Here is a 6,000-nt window from a genome sequence, read left to right as displayed (position 1 = left end):
GACAGGATCGAGGTAGGACTAGGGGGGATAGGACAGGATCGAGGTAGGACCAGGGGGGATAGGACAGGATCGAGGTAGGACCAGGGGAGATAGGACAGTATCAAGGTAGGTGAAAGTGAGGACTGCAGATGCTGGAGATCAGAGTCTAGATTATAGTGGTGCTGGAAAAGCACAGCAGGTCAGGTATTATTCGAAGAGTAGGAAAATCGAACCTTCCTTCCCATCTATCCACTCCACCCTCCTCTCAACCTATCGCCTTCATCCCCATCTCTATTTACCTACTGCACTCTCAGCTACCTTCTCTCCAGCCCCACCCCCTCCTATTTATCTCTCCACCCCGGAGGCTCCCAGACTCATTCCTGATGAAGGGCTTTTGCCCGAAATGTCGATTTTCCGCCTCCTCGGATGCTGTCTGACCTGCTGTGCTTTTCAGCACTACTCTAATCCAGTGTCAAGGTAGGACCGGGAGGGATAGTGTAGATAGTGCAGAATCTGTGTGGGTAGAATTGAGGAACCGCAAAGGTAAAAAAAAATCATAGTTGGAGTCATGTACAGGAAAGTACATGAACAGTAATCAGGAGCTGGAGCGCAAGATACACCAGGAGATAGAAAAGGTGTGCAGTGATCATGGGGGACTTTCAATATGGAGGTGGACTGGGAAAATCAGGTTGGTAGTGGATTGCAAGAAAAGGAATTTGTGGAATGTGTACAAGATGGCTTTTTGGAGCATCTTGCAGAGGAGCCCACTAGGGAACAGGCATTACTGGATTTAGTGTGCAATGAGGCACACTTGATAAGTGAGTTTAAGATGAAGGAGCCCTTAGGAGGCAGTGATTATAATATGTTTGAATTTACTCTGCAATTTGAGAGAGAGAGAGAAGATAGAATCAGGGGCGACGGTATTACGGCTCAATAAAGGCAACTAGAGAGGCATGAGGGAGGCGGTGGGTCGAATTCACTGGGGCAGGGGCCTAGCAGGAAAGAATGGAACATCAGTGGCAGGAGTTTCTGGGAGTAATTCAGGAGACACAGCAGAGATTCATCCAGAGAGAAAAGCAGCATGGTACAGGGAAGATGGGGCAAGCATGGCTGACTAGAGAAGTCAGGGACAGCATAAAAGCAAAACAGAAAGCATATAATGTAGTGAAGGACAGTGGGGGGGAAACCAAAGGATTGGGAAGCTTACAAAGACCAGAGGGGAACGAGAAAAGAAATAAGGAGGGAGATTAAACGAAGGTAACCCAGCCAATAATGTAAAGGAAGACTGTAAGAGTTTCTTTAGATAAATAAAAGAAAAAAAGAGAGGCAAATGTGGACACTGGGCCACTGAAAAATGTCACTGGAGACTTAGCAGTGGTGAAATGGAATGAGGATCTGAATAATTACTTTGCGTCAGTCTTCATGGTGGAAGAGACGAGTAATATCCCAAAGATTCACGAGTGAGGGGGCAGAGCTGAGTTTGGTGGCCATCATCGAGGAGGTGGTGTTAGAAAAACTGAATGGCCTGAAGGTGGATAAATCACCTGGACCAGATGGGCTATGCCCCAGAGTTCTAAGACAGATAGCTGAAGTGGAGGTGTTAGTGGTGATCTTTCAGGAATTGCTAGAATCAGGGAGTGTCCCAGAGAACTGGAAAATCGCTAACGTGACATGTTTCAAAGGGGAGTAAGGCAAAAGTTAGAAGATTACAAACCGATTAGCCTAACCTCAGTCATGGGTAAGATACTGGAATCCACTGTGAAGGATGAGATTTCTGAATACTTGGAAGTGTAAGGTAAAACAGGGCAAAGTCAGCATGGTTTCATCAAAGGGAGGTGATGCCTAACAAATCTGCTAGAATTCTTTGAGGAAGTAATGGGCAGGTTAGACCAAGGAGAGCCAATGGGTTTTATCTACCTGGACTTCAAGGAGGCCTTTGACAAGGTGCTGCACAGGAGGTGATGGAGTAAGATAAGGGCCCATGATATTAACAGACAAGATACTAGCATGGATAGAAGTTTGGCTGTCTGACAGAAAGCAGAGAGTGGTGATAAAAGGGTCCTTTTCAGGATAGCAGCCGGTGACAAGTGGTGTTCCACAAGGGTCAGTGTTCGGAGCACAATTTTTACTTTAAACATTAACGATCTAGATGAAGGAACTGAAGGCATTCTGACTAAGTTTGCAGACAATATAAAGATAGGTAGAGGGACAGATAGCATTGAGAGGGTGAGGAGGCTGCAGAAGGATTTGGACAGGTTAGGAGAATGGGCAAAGTAGTGGCAGATGGAGTACAATGTGGGAAAGTGTGAGGTCATGCATTTTGGTCGGAAGAAGAGAGGCATGGACTATTTTCTAAATGGGGAGAAAATTCAGAAGTCTGAAAGTGCCAGGAAACTTGGGAGTTCTAGTCCAGGATTCTCTCAATGTAAACTTGTAGGTTGAGTCAGTCGTTAGGAAAGCAAATGAGAATGATCCCAAGAATGAACAGGTTAACATATGAGAAACGTTTGACAATTGTGGGTCAATACTCGATGGAGTTGACAAGGATGAGGGCAGATCTAATTGAAATTTAGAGAATACTGAATGGCCTGGACAGAGTGGATGTTGGGAAGACGCTTCCATTAGTAGGAGAGACTAGGATCCAACGGCACAACTTTAAAGTAAAGGGAAGACCAGAACGGAGATAAGGAGAAACTTCATCAGCCAGAGTGTGATAGATCTATGGAATTCATTGCAACAGAAGACTGGAGGCCAGGTCATTGAGTATATTTAAAACTGAGATAGACAGGAGATCAAAGGTTACAGGGAGAAAGCAGGAAAACGGGGTTGAGAAACTAATCAGCCATAATTGAATGGTGGAGCAGACTCGATGGGCTGAATGGCCTAATTTCTGCTCCTATGTCTTGTGGTCCTATAGTCAAATCCTGTGAATGAATAAAATGAACTGCCCAATTCTGAAATTTTAGAATGACACAAAAATTTGGAAGTATTGTGATCAGTGAGAAGGATAGCAATGAGCTTCAAGCAAGCTGAGACAGGCTGGTGGAATTGACAGAATATATAGAAGCTACATTTTAGTAGAGAAGTGTGAATTGATAAATTTGGTAGGAGTAATGAGGAGAGGCAATAGAGAACAGAAGGCAAAATACTGAAGTGGTTGCAGATACTGAGAGCTGATATTTAAGGGCACAAATCTCCAAAGGCAGAAAGGTCAAGATCAGAGGGCACAGATTTATCTAAGTCTAATCTAATCTAATATTCACCTGGTTCTTTCAATCCCTCACAGAATATTATTTTAAGAAAGGGCGGCACGGTGGCACAGTGGTTAGCACTGCTGCCTCACAGCACCAGAGACCCGGGTTCAATTCCCGACTCAGGCGACTGACTGTGTGGAGTTTGCACATTCTCCCCGTGTCTGCGTGGGTTTCCTCCGGGTGCTCCGGTTTCCTCCCACAGTCCAAAGATGTGCGCGTCAGGTGAATTGGCCATGCTAAATTGCCCATAGTGTTAGGTTAAAGGGGTAAATGTAGGGGTATGGGTGGGTTGCGCTTCGGCGGGTCGGTGTGGACTTGTTGGGCCGAAGGGCCTGTTTCCACACTGTAAGTCTAATCTAATCTAAAAAAAAATCTAATCAGATTTAGTCTGTTAAATTTGATCAGGGAATGTGGGCTTCCCTGGCTGGGCTAGCACTTATTGCCTATCACAAGTTACCCTTGAGAAGGTGGTAGTGAAGGTGGCTGCTTTCTTGTACCACTGTAGTCCATGCCCTGTAGGTAAACCCGCAGTGCCATTAGAGCTGGAATTCCAATCCAGTTTTGAAAAGATAATCACTTGACAGACTTGGCAGAGAGGAGACAGGTGCAAGAGACTGCAGGGGAAGTACCTGTCAGGAACAAGGTGAATCTTTTGGAAACAGTAGAGACAGATGACACTGCCAGTCCACGAGGCGGTCAGGTCTGTCAATCAAACGTTGGCGTGGAGGCAGAGCCGAGGAGTGAGACATCGCACAGAACCATGGTGATAGGGGACTCTATAGTGAGAGGAACTGAACGGGGTTTCTGTGGCAACAGGCGGGATTTAAGGATGGTGTGTTGCCTTCCTGGTGCCGGGACCAGCATTCTGGCAGGCAGGTTTGCTACTGCAACACAGCTGGGGGGGGGGGGGGACAAATTGGAAGTTTAAGAAGGAAACTGAAGGGAAAGTTGGAACAAGGGAAGTCAAGAAAGACAACGGTATCAATGAAGCATGCTGTAAGCTTGAGTGAAATAGGGGTTGATAGGAAGGGTGAAAGCAGTAACAAATTAAAAATACTATATATGAATGCACGAAGTATTAGAAATAAGATGGATGAGCTTGAGGCTCTTTTGAAAATTGGCAGACACGATATTGTGGGGATAACTGAGACGTGGCTTCAAGTGGACAGGGCCTGGGAAATGAATATTCAAGGCTATACATGCTATCGTAAGGACAGACTGACTGGCAGAGGGGGTGGGGTGGCCCTGTTAGTAAGGGATGATATTCAGTCCCTTGCGCGGGGGGACCTAGAATCACGGGATGTAGAGTCAGTATGGATAGAGTTGAGAAATTCTAAGGGTAGAAAGACCCTCTTGGGAGTTATCTACAGGCCCCCAAACAGTAGTCTGGATGTAGGGTGTAAGTTGAATAAGGAGCTGAAATAGGCCTGTCGCAAAGATGTTACTACAGTTGTTATGGGGGATTTCAACATGCAGGTAGGCTGGGAGAATCAGGATGATATTGGACCTCAAGAAAGAGACTTTGTGGAGTGCCTCCGAGATGGATTGATGGAGTGCCTCCGTGGCTGATGAGGGAAGTTAAGAAACATATAAAGTCAAAAGAGAAAATGTATAACATAGCAAAGAAGAGTGGGAAAACAGAGGACTGGGAAGCTTTTAAAGAACAACAGAGGATTACTAAGAAGGAAATACGCAGAGAAAAAATGAGGTACGAAGGTAAACTGGCTAAAAACATAAAGGAGGATAGTAAAAGCTTTTTTAGGTATGTGAAAGGGAAAAAAATGGTTAAGACTAAAATTGGGCCCTTGAAGACAGAAACAAGGGAATATATTACGGGGAACAAAGAAATGGCAGAAGAGTTGAATTGGTACTTCAGATCTGTGTTCACTGGGGAAGACACAAGCAATCTCCCTGAGGTAACAGCGGCTGAAGGACCTGAACTGAAGGGAATTTATATTTGCCAGGAATTGGTGTTGGAGAGACTGTCAGGTCTGAAGGCTGATCAATACCCTGGGATGTAGACCATCAGGCCCGGGAACTTAAGGAGGTGGCTCTAGAAATCGTGGATGCATTGGCGATTATTTTCCTGAGTTCGATAGATTCAGAATCAGTTCCTGCAGATTGGAGGGTGGCTAATGTTGTACCACTTTTTAAGAAAGGAGCGAGAGAGAAAGCAGGAAATTATAGACCAGTTAGTCTGACCTCAGTGATGGGAAAGATGCTGGAGTCAATTATAAAGGATGAAATTACGACACATCTGCATAGCAGTAACAGGATAGGTCAGAGTCAGCATGAATTTATGAAGGGAAAATCATGCTTGACCAATCTTCTGGAATTTTTTGAGGATGTAACTCTGAAGATGGACAAGGGAGATCCAGTGGATGTAGTGTACCTGGACTTTCAGAAAGCCTTTGATAAAGTCCCACATAGGAGGTTAGTGAGCAAAATTAGGGTGCATGGTATTGGGGGCAAAGTACTGACTTGGATTGAAAATTGGTTGGCTGACCGGAAACAAGGAGTAATGATAAACGGCTCCCTTTCGGAATAGCAGGCGGTGACCAGTGGGGTACCGCAGGGATCAGTGCTGGGACTGCAGCTTTTTACAATATATATTAATGATATAGAAGATGGTATTAATAGTAACATTAGCAAATTTGCTGATGATACAAAGCTGGGTGGCAGGGTGAAATGTGAGGAGGATGTTAGGAGATTACAGGGTGACCTGGACAGGTTAGGTNNGGACTATCTTATGTTGAAAGATTGGAGC

At 45.1% G+C, this 6,000-nt stretch overlaps 1 protein-coding gene across 1 annotated transcript in view; it reads right to left on the bottom strand.

Annotated features, from left to right (window-relative positions):
- sumf2 (sulfatase modifying factor 2) overlaps positions 1-6,000 on the bottom strand; it is a 65,182-nt gene that overhangs the window by 11,964 nt on the left and 47,218 nt on the right. The gene's annotated exons all lie outside the window — the stretch shown is intronic.

The sequence above is a fragment of the Chiloscyllium plagiosum genome, chromosome 28, assembly GCF_004010195.1.
Source record: "Chiloscyllium plagiosum isolate BGI_BamShark_2017 chromosome 28, ASM401019v2, whole genome shotgun sequence".
Classification (NCBI taxonomy): Eukaryota; Metazoa; Chordata; class Chondrichthyes; order Orectolobiformes; family Hemiscylliidae; genus Chiloscyllium; species Chiloscyllium plagiosum.
This window is presented reverse-complemented; position numbering and strand designations above follow the sequence as displayed.